This window comes from Lepidochelys kempii, chromosome 5, assembly GCF_965140285.1.
Source record: "Lepidochelys kempii isolate rLepKem1 chromosome 5, rLepKem1.hap1, whole genome shotgun sequence".
Lineage (NCBI taxonomy): Eukaryota > Metazoa > Chordata > Testudines > Cheloniidae > Lepidochelys > Lepidochelys kempii.
Genome location: NC_136384.1, coordinates 72,931,721 through 72,945,774, shown reverse-complemented (window position 1 = coordinate 72,945,774; position 14,054 = coordinate 72,931,721). Strand labels below are relative to the sequence as shown.

Genomic DNA, 14,054 nt, shown 5'->3' with positions numbered 1-14,054 from the left:
GAAAGCTTTCCAGGAGCCACCCCAGGTAAGCACTGCCAGGACTCCTCACCTTGCCCCCCGGCAGGTCCCTCTGGCTCTTAGGGGTGGGGCGAGCACCCATTACAGTGGCCCACGAGACCCTCCTGCCCGGTTCTGGGGGCAGTCGGGGGACAGGGGAGGGGGGTCCTGCAGGGTGGGCACGGGCCATGACCCCCTCGTGGGGTGAGGAGGGAACCGGTTAAGATTTTGGCAGCTCATCGCTGGTTATGGGCTGTTATAAAGAGGATGGTGATCAATTGTTCTCCATATCTACTGAAGGTAGAACAAGAAGTAATCGGCTTAATCTGTAGCAAGGGAGTTTTAGATTAGATATTAGGAAAAGCTTTGTAACTAATAAGGTTAGTTAAATTCCGGAATAAGCTTCAAAGGGTGGCTATGGAATCCTCATCATTGGAGGTTTTTAACAACAGGCAGACAACCTGTCAGGGGTAGTCTGAGTAGACTTAGACTGTCAGGGATAGTTTAAATTGACTTGGTTCTGACTCAGTGAAGGGGGCTGGACTTTATGACCTCTTGAAATCTCTTCCAGACCTACAATCTACGATTCTAGCTGGAATGACCCAAATTCTCCCATTAGCATGAAACAAGTCATGTCCATTATTTGTTTCTCAAGCACATCAATAGAAGTCAAGCTGTTGTAGGTAGATATTTGTAACTGGGAATCACTTGTATTTAAGGGCAAATCTTTCCCCCTCTCTGAGGCTAGCAGAGATGCCTCTGGTATGGTTCTATTGGAGCTGGATTTGGAGGCTGTGCAGGGGCTACAAAGCCTTATGTTAAGCAAAACACAGCTCCATGGCAGCCCCTACCTAGCAGTATGAAAGGGAAGGAGCCGAGGGTGGGCTCAGGGAAGAAGCTGCTGCACAGGTTTTACCCCTCCCCTGCCATATTAGAAGCATGCTTGGACTACAGAGGCTAATTCAGCCATTAAGCTAATGTAGACCCAGCTGAGAACATGTAGAGCTGATCCATGCCCTAGAAGAGAGAATTCGTACCCAGCAAGATACTCAAATGCCCAATTCAGTATTTGGCTAGGTCCTTGGATTTGCCTGTTAGGAGTCATATATAAAATGATACAAATTTTGAGCCTGATCCAAATCCCATTGAAGTCAGTGGAAAGACTCCACTAGACTTTGGACTGTGCCCTAATAATCTAATGAAACAGCATTTTGTTCCTGTGAATTGTGAGATCCGCTGTCCACACTTTAGCAGGACACATGAAACCAGACAGGTTGCATTCTGCTGAAGTTTGTGTTATCTGTCTGAACAGCTACATAGTTGACAACCTCAAATTTAGAAACTTCTTTTTTCTATTACAGTCTCAAAGCAAACCACTGCCCTTACTTACATGAGGTACAAAAATGGGGGTGAGCAAGTGAAGGCTGGTGACTTAATGAAGAATCCAGTAGCCTTCCTGCAAGTGCAGGGCAGCCTAGGAGAATACTCTCTGGTATGCATCGTACTGCTGCTTAGAAGGGGAACAATGTGCACCCCCTTCTAGTCAGTGTAGCCACCATACGTATAGGTAGACCAAAGGTGTAACCATACAGCCAAACTGACAGGCCATAGACCCTTGAAGCCATGAAGTATCAATGAGTATGCTAAATCGCCCCTCTCCTGTCATCCTTCTGTTCAAGAGCCCTACTACTACATGGGTATGTTAGGAAGGAAACAGGGAATAAGCTCTATACCATCTTCCTCCACCCTGCAAATGTAATCATGTGGCATAGAGAACTATTAGGTCCTTAATCAAGTACAAGTTTTATTTATCCATTGGTTTAATATGCATCAATGTTGGGGTAATAAAGATAACATTTAGCCTTTGTAGATCTCAAAGCACTTCACAAAGGTTTTGCAACAGTACGTGAAGTAACACGTTAAGACAAATCAAGTGACAATTCTTTCCCCTACCAGGGTTAATGTGGATCCACTTCTGCCTATAAGCAGGTGAAGTCATCAAGAGTCATATCAAAGACACTTTCAGATTTTATATTTGCAATCTGTTCCTTTTTTGTTTTGTTAGCATTTTCTCTGCTACATATTAATTATTGCAGACCTCTGCCAACACATGTTGTTAATATCCAGCTGCAGTCTGTTTCAAAAGGGAAATGTCAAAGATTAAATTCAAATGAAGGATGATATTTCAGAGTCTGTGTATTCCATGAATAATTGCTCTTCTCTACTTTCTGGAAACTTTAACGGTAAAAAAATACTATATTAAAAGAAAAATCGCAAAGGTATGTTTATAATCTTTTTATATAAGCTATCTAGACCCCCAAATCTCCTTTCCAGAGGCAAAACACTCTTGAAAACAAAACTTGGAAACAAATTCAACTCTTTCAAAGATCTACAAGCATCACTTACAAAATACTGACAGGTGACTGCACTTAATCAGAAACAAACACACACACACACACACACCCTTTGCCCCTACAGGATTTATACCGTATTTTGCTCTCTGGTTTTTCTGTTTGTGGGTGTGCAGACAGAATACAGATAAGCACTTGTGCTTTTCATGGGCCCTATTCAGCAATCTGTCTAAGCTTGGCTAAGAAAGTCTAGAGGAAATCATAATATACTGTACTCTTTCTTCCAGTCCCCTCAGTAGGCAAGTTATGCCAACTTAGGTTCCCTCCACATTCCCTCTAATTCACAGGATAAAATTCAAAGGTGGTGGATAATTCTGATCTACAATAACTTAGACCCTCTCTTCCCCATTTACCTCTTGGAGCTTCTTACAAATAATTTTAATTGTAGTAGCATCTATCGGCCCCATTGTTTGTGCAGTGCCTAGTACATGTAGCAAAAAGACTTGCTGCCCCAGAGAGTTAAAATGTTGGGTTTATGAAAAGACATGCAATGGGTGCAGAACAGACAAACAGGGTTGGCTGGAGAGGAGAAACTAACAGTAAAACACACACTTTTTCTTTCAGTGTCCTCGGGAGTGTGAATTGGAGCAACATATACCTCAGTGAGCCAGAAGACGCTAGCTTAGGTATAAGTAGCACACTGGGCGGCTTGTCTTCACAGGGAAATTGACCAGAGTAGCTATAGTGGAATAATTATGGTTATAATTGTTTCACATGTTGAAAAGCCCTAAGAGAGTTTAACTGAGCATAAGTTATACTTCACCTCTGAATTGACTTTAAGACTGGCCAGTATTTTTGGTCAAAAATATTGTAAACCACAATATTAATCCCTGGTTTAGTGTTTATAGCTAACGTCTGAGAGGTTGGTTGGATAACTTACAAAGTGGCCTTATTTGTTGAGGTGTTGAGAATCCATAGTTCTCATTGGTAGTCGTGGGTGCTCAGTACCACTGAAAAGTGAAGCCACTTGTTACCTATAATGGATTTAGGAAGCTAAGTTTAAGACACCCAAGTTTTGGCCTGCTGTGTATTCACCATATGCCTCATTTTGGTTGTTAAAACTAGAACAGGCATCCTACTTATTTGTCTAACACCCTCATGGAGAAGTCCTATAGAATCTAATAATTTAATTTTTTTTTAAGTGCTACAGAATTCAATAGAGAATCATAGCAATTCTGTAAGATTATTCAGAAAGCCTCTAAAATTTTTATTGTACTTATCCTAGTAAAGAGCTTTCAGATATTTCATAGGTCCTACCTAAGACCCTAAGGTTTATGTGAAAAACTTTATATTAGGAAAAACTTTTTCACTAAGAGGGTGGTGAAACACTGGAATGCGTTACCTAGGGAGGTGGTAGAATCTCCTTCCTTAGAGGTTTTTAAGGTCAGGCTTGACAAAGCCCTGGCTGGGATGATTTAACTGGGAATTGGTCCTGCTTTGAGCAGGGGGTTGGACTAGATGACCTTCTGGGGTCCCTTCCAACCCTGATATACTATGATTCTATGAAATGGCCTCATTCATGTCCAAATATAATTTTGCTAAAGCGACTTGCCTGGAACACTTCAAGAACTTTGGTAATGAGAAACTGGCCTCATTTCACTATCCAAGTTTTGTTGTGAGGCTTTCCGTCCCCACTTTAGATTTAAATGAAATCAATTTGAAATAGTATTTCACGTCTTTTTATTTATTTTCTATTCTCGGTGTTACCTTTCTCAGTTTGGATCATTTTAATAGTTTCTGCTTTTTATTAAGTGATTGAACTTCCTCAGAATACCTATTTTTAGAAGCAATAAAAGAACTCCAGTAGAGCAGAACTTGGTTAAATCACAATAAATCCCTTGGCACCTTTAAAGATGAGTCCCAAGGACTTGAATAAAGGCCATTACATTTTGATATTTTATCAAAGGATGCATTAGACTGTACAGTGTCCTGTACATATCTATCCATCGCCTGGCATGTTCAAGTCCCCAGTCTTGAAAACATCTTAAGCACATGTGTAACTTTATTCATAAGAATAGTTCTATTATGGGACATTTCACATTAGTGGCACTACTCACAAAAGGTACAAACATCCATGTATGTTTGGAGGATTGGTCCCTAAAGGTCTAATCATGAAGCAAGATGCCCACTGAAGCCAATGGATCTTTTGCCTGAGTAAGGAATCAAAGCTAGATTGTGCTTTCACCTTATGCGCCAGGTGGATGTGTAGAAAAGGGCTTAAGCCTCCACTCAGACCTCTGCATGTGGCCAAGATAGACCTGTCCATATCATGGCTCCTGGCTGAGTATGGAAGAGAAGAGCTCCCTTCCCTCCTACAGCTCCTATCACCAGCCCGTGGGCAGGAGGGGAGTGGATCCTTGGCTCCTACACACCCGGTCAGTGGAGCTAGTTGGATGCTGTGTCCTGTTAAAGGTCAGTAGTGGGTTATTTCTACCCCGAACACAAGAGGGATGCACTACAGCAATGGCACCTCAGTGGGGTGTCTCAGGGTTGTGTTTAAAAAGACACAATCTAGCCCTTTGTAAGGTATTCAGGTTTGGACCCTAAAACAGAGGTGTCAGTCTTCATCTCTCTATATATTTTTATTAATGATTAATTTCTCTTCTACTATTTCATACCATATTATTGCTCAAACATAGGAATTTACAAACTGTATCTAACCCCAACAAGGAAATCTGTTTTAACCTATGGTTTCACATTAGCAGATATCCAGTTCCCACCTCTCTCCCCTTTGTTTTGCTTCTCTTTCCCTAATGCTAAACAATACAGCTCTAGGTCTGAACATCTAGATAGAAGAATTTTGCAGATACAGCATATCTGTTTTGTGATAGAGTTACTGCATAGCTGATGCATGTCTATTATAGCAAAGCAAGAACTAAGAGCCAAATCAGATCCCAAAAGTAGGTGCAGTTTTCCATTTCTGCTTCACCAGCAAGACAGCTAAGTGGCTCATTCTCCAAAAAAGGTATTCAAATTAGAGAAATATAAAAACAGGAAAAAAAATAGGAATGTACTGACCTTTTAATAATAAAAACAAAACAAAACTCTGCAGCATGCCATTCTGTGCACATTCTTCAGAGTCCAGATTTGTACTACTACTCCAAACACTGAAATAAATGTGCACCTAACACAGAATATAAAAAAAATGGGCCAAATCTTAACATCCATGGGATTTTGCCTGAGTAAGGGCAGAGTGAACACCAAATCAGGACCTCAGGATTTATCCCATGCTGTTCAAATGGGAGATATAATGTATTCAATGGATAGCACAGAATTAGAATCAGAAAACCCTGATTTATAATTAGGGGACATCAAACAATTCTTTAAAAGGGGCTGTTTGTACTTTCTGCTTTCATTGGTCTTGTCTCAATCTACAAAAACACACTCTCTCTCTTCTCTTACCTCATGGAGAGCCTTTGAATTCTGCCCTGCATAAAAGAAAACAGCAAAGGCTGTAGATGTTGCATATCAGAGGGTACGTTAATTTGCTGTGTCACTTCCAAACATTTTGTTCTCAGCTTTGTTTAGTTTCCCTCTGGAACTTGGCAAATTGCAGGTTAGTTATCAAGTTACATTTTCACAATAAAATATTATGTACAGTTTTAGTCCTTATCACCCTTAAGGAGTCAAAAGAACTTCGTAAATTGTATATACATAGAATCATACTACTGAAATACAACTCCATCTGGGTTGTAACACCTCTGAGTTGGAACACATTAGCCATTCTGTAACAGCAGCATATTTTAGAAAAATTAGGGAAGAATACATATTACAACCTCTAAGGAATTATGCATGAAAATGTAGCACACATTATGCATACTTGTACAGTAACTCCTTCCTTAACGTTGTAGTTACGTTCCTGAAAAATGCGCCTTGAAGAGAAACAATGTTAAGCAAATCCAATTTCCCCATAAGAATTAAGGTAAATGGGGGTGGGGGAGTTAGGTTCCAGGGACATTTTTTTCACCAGACAAAAGACTATATTATATATTGTGATACAGCATGGCCAGAAGGCAGCAGGAGAGTGATATAGGAGAGATATGCAAGTCCCAAGATGAGGAGAAAACTTATTCCCTGTAGAGGGAAGAAAGGTTTCTATAGATTAATTAAAAGCACCTGAAGCCACTTAGAGCACCTGAAGCTAGTCACCTGATAAAATCCTCCTGCTTCAATCAGCCAGGAAAAGGAGTTGGAGCAGTGCCATGGCTGGCTAGAAGATCAAGACCCTAGGTAAAGAGACACCCAGCTTGTGAAGAGAGAGAGAGAAAAGGCAGGAAGCCCCACAAGCTGAAAAGAAGGAGAGGGAAGTAGCAGGGGAAGGAAGCACTAGTTCAAGTGGTTTACCACTGTCCCTAGGACCCGGAGTAAAAGGGGGGGCCCGGGTCCCTCCCTCTCCACTACCCTTCTCTGGGTTAGTGGTGGGACAGTAGATACCCTAGTTCAGGAGCAGGGAACTGTGCCCTGAACCACCCTATCCCCCACCCCCAAGAAGAGGAAGCGCGGGACCCATCATAATTGTACCGGTAATTTTCCACTATAGATATGTAACCCTTCTGCCCATCAGAGTTGGCAGCAACAAGGGCCGGGTTCAGTATCTAGGGGTTTCATTCCAATAACACAATGCAAAACTGACTCGAGCCCCCACCCAGTGACCTGGGACAAATATATACCACCCCTGCTACGCGCCTCTAAGAGGCAATACTTCCCCTCTCAGAAGCACAGAGTCTGGGTGTAGCAAAAGCCTTTTAATAACAGAGAGAAACAATGTGGCATTGTGTTAGGGAAACACCACCAACAGAATTCATAACACAACCCATAAGCCAAAACCCATCCCAAGCAAACTGGGCCATGTCATTTCCCTTTGGTTCTTGAGTCCAGCAGCCAACAACCCAAAAGTCTCTGTCCCTGGTCAGTGCAGCCCCAGAGTTCAAAAGTTTATCTGTAGAATTTTACCTCCCAACCTGGGTGGAAATGGGGCGGGGGGGGGTTTAAGGGGCACCTTATGTGGTCCAAAGCTGACTGCCCAACCTCTTCGTAGGGCTCTGCTCCACCAGCCATCTCGTGAGCCATTCCTGCCGTCCCGCAAACTGCTCCACAATCTCTCTTCAGGCCCCACCACTAAACACAACGCTCAGTGATTTCAGCTGTTAGTAATTTCTGCTTGTACTAGGGGAGCCTTAGTGCTGGTACACCATTGGCCCAAAGTGAACTCAGCTCAGCAGCCTGTAACTAGACTCCTAGTGGAATCAAAACTAGCTCAGATATTCCACTGGGGGGGGGGAGAGGGTACAATTAGCATGTAGGACCCTCACCAGGAGGCCCATAGCACCAGGTATTAATACCTATCCCCAGCCTCTCTCAATTCACTGGGTTTTGGAACCCATGACCCTTGCCTAGCGAGTGCTGCTTAGTTGATGGTGAGTCCCTCCATCATAACAAAAGGCCAAGGACAGTTCTACTGTCCTTGATTCACATAATCAGGATAACAGTTTATTCTTCTTGCCCCAACAACAGAGAAACTGGGGCTCCTATAGCAGCCAAAGTGACCAACTAGGCGGGGTGGGTGTGCCTATGCAAATGAGATCAGCCCTTGAAGTTGTTTTCCGTAACCCACCACGACTCGCCACCAGATGTCAGGGTAGAGCTCATCCTGACTCTGCTTACATTATATATATATACATACATACACACACACACACACACATATATATACACACACACACAGAGAGTACAAGTTTTAAACAAAAAATTTAATACTGGTACACAGCAATGATGATTGTGAAGCTTGGTTGAGGTGGTGAAGTCAGAGGGTGGGATATTTCCCCGGGGATGCCTTACCGCTAAATGATGAACTAGCAATTGGCTGAGCCTACAACAGCAAAATGTGAAAAATCGGGACTGGGGGGTGGTGGTAATAGGAGTCTATATAAGAAAAAGACCCCCAAATTGGGACTGTCACTATAAAATTGGGACATCTGGTCACCCTAGCTGAGCCCTCAAGAGTTAACTCATTGTTGTTAATGTAACCCAGGGGCTAGCAAACTTTTTGGCCTGAGGGCCACATCAAGTTTCCAAAATTGTATGGAGAGCCAGTTAGGGGAGGCTGTGTCTCCCCAAATAGCCAGGCATGGCGCAGCCCCCACCTCCTACCTAACCCCCCCCCCAGCTTCTCACCCCCGACAGCTCCCCTGGGACTCCTGCCCCATCCAACCCCCCCATTCCCTGATGCCCCCCCAGGACTCCTGACCCATCCACCACCCCTGCTCCCTGTCCCCTGACGACCCCTGGACCTTTCACCCCGATTGCCCCCTGCTGCCCCATCCACTTCCTGACTGCCCTCCGGGACCCCTGGCCCATCCAACCCCTCTGTTCCCCGTCCTCTGACCGCCCCTACCCCTATCCACACCCCAACTCCAACCACCACCCCCCGAACTCCCCTGCCCTCCATCCAACCCCCCCCCCAGCCCCTTACCGCACTGTCTGGAGCACCGGTGGCTGGCGGCGCTACAGTTGTGCCACCCAGAGCACAGGGTCAGGCTGCGGCTCTGCAACTGCGCTGCCCAACCGCCCAGAGCGTTGTGTCGGCTGCACGGTGTGCTGACGCTGCGGGGGAAGGGGAACAGCGGGGGAGGGGACTGGGACTGTCCTCCCCGGCCAGGACCTCAGGGGCTGGGCAAGAGGGTCCTGCGGGCCGGATGTGGCCCATGGGCCAGTTTGCCCACCCCAGATGTAGCCTCACACTCTTCAAGGCAGCACGAATGGAGGGATGGGAGACAGCATGGCAGACAGAGACACACACCTGGTGTGAGAGAGAGAGATGTATTGCTCCTTTAAGTACACTGCCTTTTTAAATTAATCAGCAAGCTGAGACAGCAGCTGCTGCCAGGAAGCTCCCTCCATCCTGAGCCCTGTTGTGTGTCCCCCCTGCCCTATGGAAGATAGGGTAAGCGGGGTGCAGGGGGACACCCTGACATTAGCCCACCCCCCCCCCCACCACCACACACAGCAAGCAGGAAACTCAGGAAGCAGCTCCAAGGCAGAGGGCAGGAGCAGCACATGGCAGTGGGGGAGGGACAGCTGAACTGCAGGCAATCGGTAGCCTGCTAGGCAGTTGCTGCACAGGGAACTTAGGGGAGCAGAGAGCTGACAGGGGGCTGCCGGCCCACCCTAGTTCCAAGCCCCCACCAGCTAGCTCCACCAGGCTGCTCTTCCTGCAAGCAGTGGACAAAGCAGGCGGCTGCCAAATGACATTAGAAGGGAGCATTGCACAACTTTAAATGAGCATGTTCCCTAATTGATCAGCAACGTAACAACATTAACTGGGATGACTTTAAGTGAGGTGTTCCTGTATATGGATCTTTGGCTGCCTGTCAGGGAGGGGCTCCCTGGACACTCCTCCCCCAGGTCCCCTGTCCATTGTTTACTTTCTCTTCTCCCCCAGTTAGCAGCCCTTCGGGATGCTCTCTGAGGGCAACCAGTCAAGGGAAGGGGGTTAGCTACTCTACTTCCCTTCCCCTTGCGGGAGTGGAGGATCTCTCTGGAAAGAGGACCAGTTTCTCATGTATCCCCTGGATGTTCAGCTCTAAGGGCTTAGTCTCCTATAGTCTATTGCCTCTTTGTAGAGTTTACCTTCTCCCCCTCTTCCTAGGGCACTTGCTATCAGCCAGAACAGCTTCGGGAGTGGTGTCTCCTCCTCTGCTGATCTACCTCTGTACCAGAAGCATCTGTTGGGGCAGCCTTTTTCCTGTTGACCACCCCTTCCCATGGGGAATTCCCCACTTTTAAGCCCCTCCTCCTCCAGGCCAAACAAACCTTGGAGGTGTATCTCGTTAGTGAGGAACAGGCCCAGAGGAGCTTGTTAATCTCCATCATACCTGAGTGAGAGCATGTCTCTTCACAGTCCCTTTCTTAAAAGAATTGGGCCTTTTATACTGAATTGGGTGACTCCACCAAAACACTTAAAAAGGAGAGAGAGCTCACCTTGTTGTAAAATTAATTAATAAACCATTCACATGCATGATCCTAAATAGATTAGGTGAAGTAGAGGGGGTGAGATGGAGGATACGGTCACGCTGTCTGGAGTGGCTCATGACTATGAGTGCCAACCTCAGGGCAGACTGTTTTTTGAAGCAGGGTAGACACCCCAAACTGGTGGTATGTTCTATCATTAGATTTCATCAACTCAGTAACAAATATGAACTCCTGAAGCACTGTAACCGTCTTACCATGGAGTCACAGACAGTTCCCTTGGGCTCTCCAGTCTGTCTTGCCACCCAGGCAAGCTAGACTTAGTGATAAATAGTCACTTACACTAAAGATCACAAAATATTCAGGTTGCTTCCAGTACCAAAAGACCAGTAACTTACCCCATCTCAATTTGGACCTCAGATCTCACACCAAAGACAACACTTGTAGCCAATCATATAGTAAACTAATTAAGGATTATTAACTAGGCAAAAGAAATGAGAGGGGGTTATTTACAGATTAAAGCAGGCAACATATGTGTACAAATGAATTAGTCTATGGTTCCAAAAGGTGACAGAGATGTAGTAATCTATCCACTGAATGTTTCAGGGCTAACCCAGGTTGACCATAGGGATCTCTACTTTTGTTTCCTAGGTGCAGCCCCATGAGAGTTCAAACAGCAAAGAAATGAAAAAAATCGTCATGTCAGCTATCTTTATTTCCCTCTTCCAGAATTCAAACTGAGGGGATGTGCCCTTCTGCATGTAGCTTGTGTAGGGGCAATTAGTAAAGACTGTGTATTGTGATGCTTCACAATGGCCCACTTAGTCTTGGTAATCCTCCTTGATGGGCCAGGGGAACCTCTCCTCCTGTCTGAGTTCAAAGCAGGCATTTTTACAATTATAAAGCAAAACTTTCATATTACCTTATAGCATGGAATACAGACATTACAAGTAAGATTAATGCATGTAGCCACTTACAAGTATTTTATAGAGTGTAAACACTAAACACATTCTTACAAGTTGTCATAAATATAAAGAGAAGGGTAAACACCTTTAAATCCCTCCTGGCCAGAGAAAAAACCCTTTCACCTGTAAAGGGTTAAGAAGCTAAGACAACCTCTCTGGCACCTGACCAAAATGACCAATGAGGAGACAAGATGCTTTCAAAGCTGGTGGGGGACAAAGGGTTCTCTCTGGCTGTGTGTTGCTTTTGCCAGGACTAGAGCATGAATGCAGGTCAGAACTCCTGTAAAGAGTTAGTAAGCAATCTGGTTAGATATGCGATAGATTCTGTTCTGTTTAAATAGCTGATAAAATAAGTTGTGCTGAATGGAATATATATTCCTGTTTTTGTGCCTTTTTGTAACTTAAGGTTTAGCCTAGAGGGGTTCTCTATGTTTTGAATCTGGTTACCCTGTAAGGTATTTACCATCCTGATTTTACAGAGGTGATTCTTTTACTTTTTCTTTAATTAAAATTCTTCTTTTAAGAACCTGATTGCTTTTTCATTGTTCTTAAGATCCAAGGGTTTGGGTCTGTGTTCACCTATGCAAATTGGTGAGGATGTTTATCAAGCCTTTCCCAGGAAAGGGGTGTAGGGTTTGGGGGGAAAGACGTTTCCAGGTGGGCTCTTTCCTTGTTAGATGCTTGGTGGTGGCAGCAATAAAGTCCAGGGACAAAAGGTAAAATAGTTTGTACCTTGGGGAAGTTTTAACCTAAGCTGGTAAAAATAAGCTTCGGGGGTTTTTCATGCAGGTCCCCACATCTAGAGTTCAGAGTGGGGAAGGAACCTTGACACAAGTCTAACGCCTATCTTGAACCATACTAACATACAGGTGAGCTGGTCTGGTTTCCAGCTGTGAATCTGTCAGTGCCCAGCTGAGGCCTACAGCCTTGGCAAGAGCTGGCACCTGATCTACCAGCATCACAGATGCATACAGCTTTTCTTGGGGTCATGTTCCTTAGCTTTATATTGAAAACTGGACAAAGAAAATACTCCCCAGACACAACTGAATGATTCAAAAAGGACTGGGACAATTTTTTTTTAAAAGAAAAGCTTACAGACAGTACAAAGAAACAACACAACAAAAACCACGACACCCCAAAATACGCCCCCCAAACAACCACAAGTGCTAGGACCTGGTCCAGCAAAGTAACATTAAGCATGTATAACATTTAAGTTGGCCCATTGATTTCCGTGAAATTAATCAAATGCTTAAAGTTACAAACATGTTTAAATTCTTTGCTAGTTTGAGGCCCTATGGCCAGATTTTCAAAGGTATTTAGGAGCCTAAAAGATATAGATGGGTGCTTTTGAAAAATCCCAGAATAGAATTAGAACAAAATAATGCTTCCAAAACCAGTAAGGAAGACTAGATAACTTTACCTGTTTGCCTTTACATACAGCATCAGGGAAAGGTCTATGTGCATGTCTCCCCTCTCCTGTGCTCCATAACACGTGTATGCATTTGCAGTATTAAGATTGTACAATGTCCCTCTTACATCTTCTCTGCTTTGCTGCTAATAAAATCCAAACATATTCATAAGAAGTATGGGAATATGGAGAAACGAGGTTCACAATTTCTGAAAAGGTTTACAATGTTGAGTGAGTAACAAGATAACATAGGAAGGGTTGATATGTCATTCATTATGATTGTTTCCATCTCTTTTACACTCGTACTGTATGTGATTGGAAGCATTATGATGAAACTGGTGAAAAATTTTAAGGTTTTAGTCCACAGTTACTTGCACAGATTTGCTCCCTGGATTTTACTCTGACTTTTTGAGTTCTTTCAAACCTGAAACTCAAAGTTAAACTCATTAACTTCACACATCAAAACCATGAATTTTACGAAACATTAGCCAAGGATAGTTCAAAACTGGACAGAGGCTTGCTCTTAAAGTTTGTAAACTCTAGTCAACCTGGCCTCTGCTTTGAATTTGTAATAGAGCCCAAATGTCAGGTGAGTCTCATGAGTTAAATTTACATTTTGAACAGGTTTACATGTGACCCGGTGTGAAGCAGATTTGTAGAGGGATCCCAGCCCAACTTCTAGCTGTGCACATGTGATTATTTGTACATGCAGTTTTCAGCTATATCACAGACATGTGCGAATAGCCAGCACAAAATCCATTTGGACTGGATTAGTGCATGCAATGGATTTTTCACATGGAAATTTGCATAAGCAAGTGATTTTTTTTTAAAGCGTGCCAGCAAATAAATCAAATTTTGAAGATTTGATCCATCTGCTTGAAAGCTGCAATTCTGAAAATATATGTCTGAAAATTTGAAAGCTGCCCATTCTTCCCCCATTTCCCACCCAAACAACAATTTTTAAACAGAACATCAGAAGATCTTGGGAGAAAATTACCCAAGTCACAAGTACTATAGTTTGTCGCTGCAGACAAGCCTTTTGCTTTAAATATGTTCCTCTACATTTGCAAGACATTGGTAGTGTATTTGTCTTTACAGTTATTACAGTATCTCTCCTGATTCAGTCTGGTGTTACAGAGGTAATGGATTTGTTTTTCTATTTTCATTCTTATAATTTGCCTCTAAAACATTTTTTAGGATTAGAGAAATTAAGTGTTGAAACTTAATGAAGCATCCATTTTCTTGTACTAAAATGTTTTATGAAAAGACAAGAATAAAAAAGGTTTATGTATAAAGAACAGTGTA

The 14,054-nt window shown here is 43.6% G+C and overlaps 1 long non-coding RNA gene across 1 annotated transcript in view; it reads left to right on the top strand.

Annotated features, from left to right (window-relative positions):
• The window catches only part of LOC140911512 (uncharacterized), a 101,723-nt gene extending 90,023 nt beyond the window's left edge, over window positions 1-11,700 (top strand). Inside the window, exon 3 of the long non-coding RNA XR_012159003.1 lies at window positions 11,028-11,700. This is a non-coding gene — a long non-coding RNA (uncharacterized LOC140911512). The remainder of the gene's footprint in view (window positions 1-11,027) is intronic.
• Window positions 11,701-14,054: the final 2,354 nt, after the last annotated feature.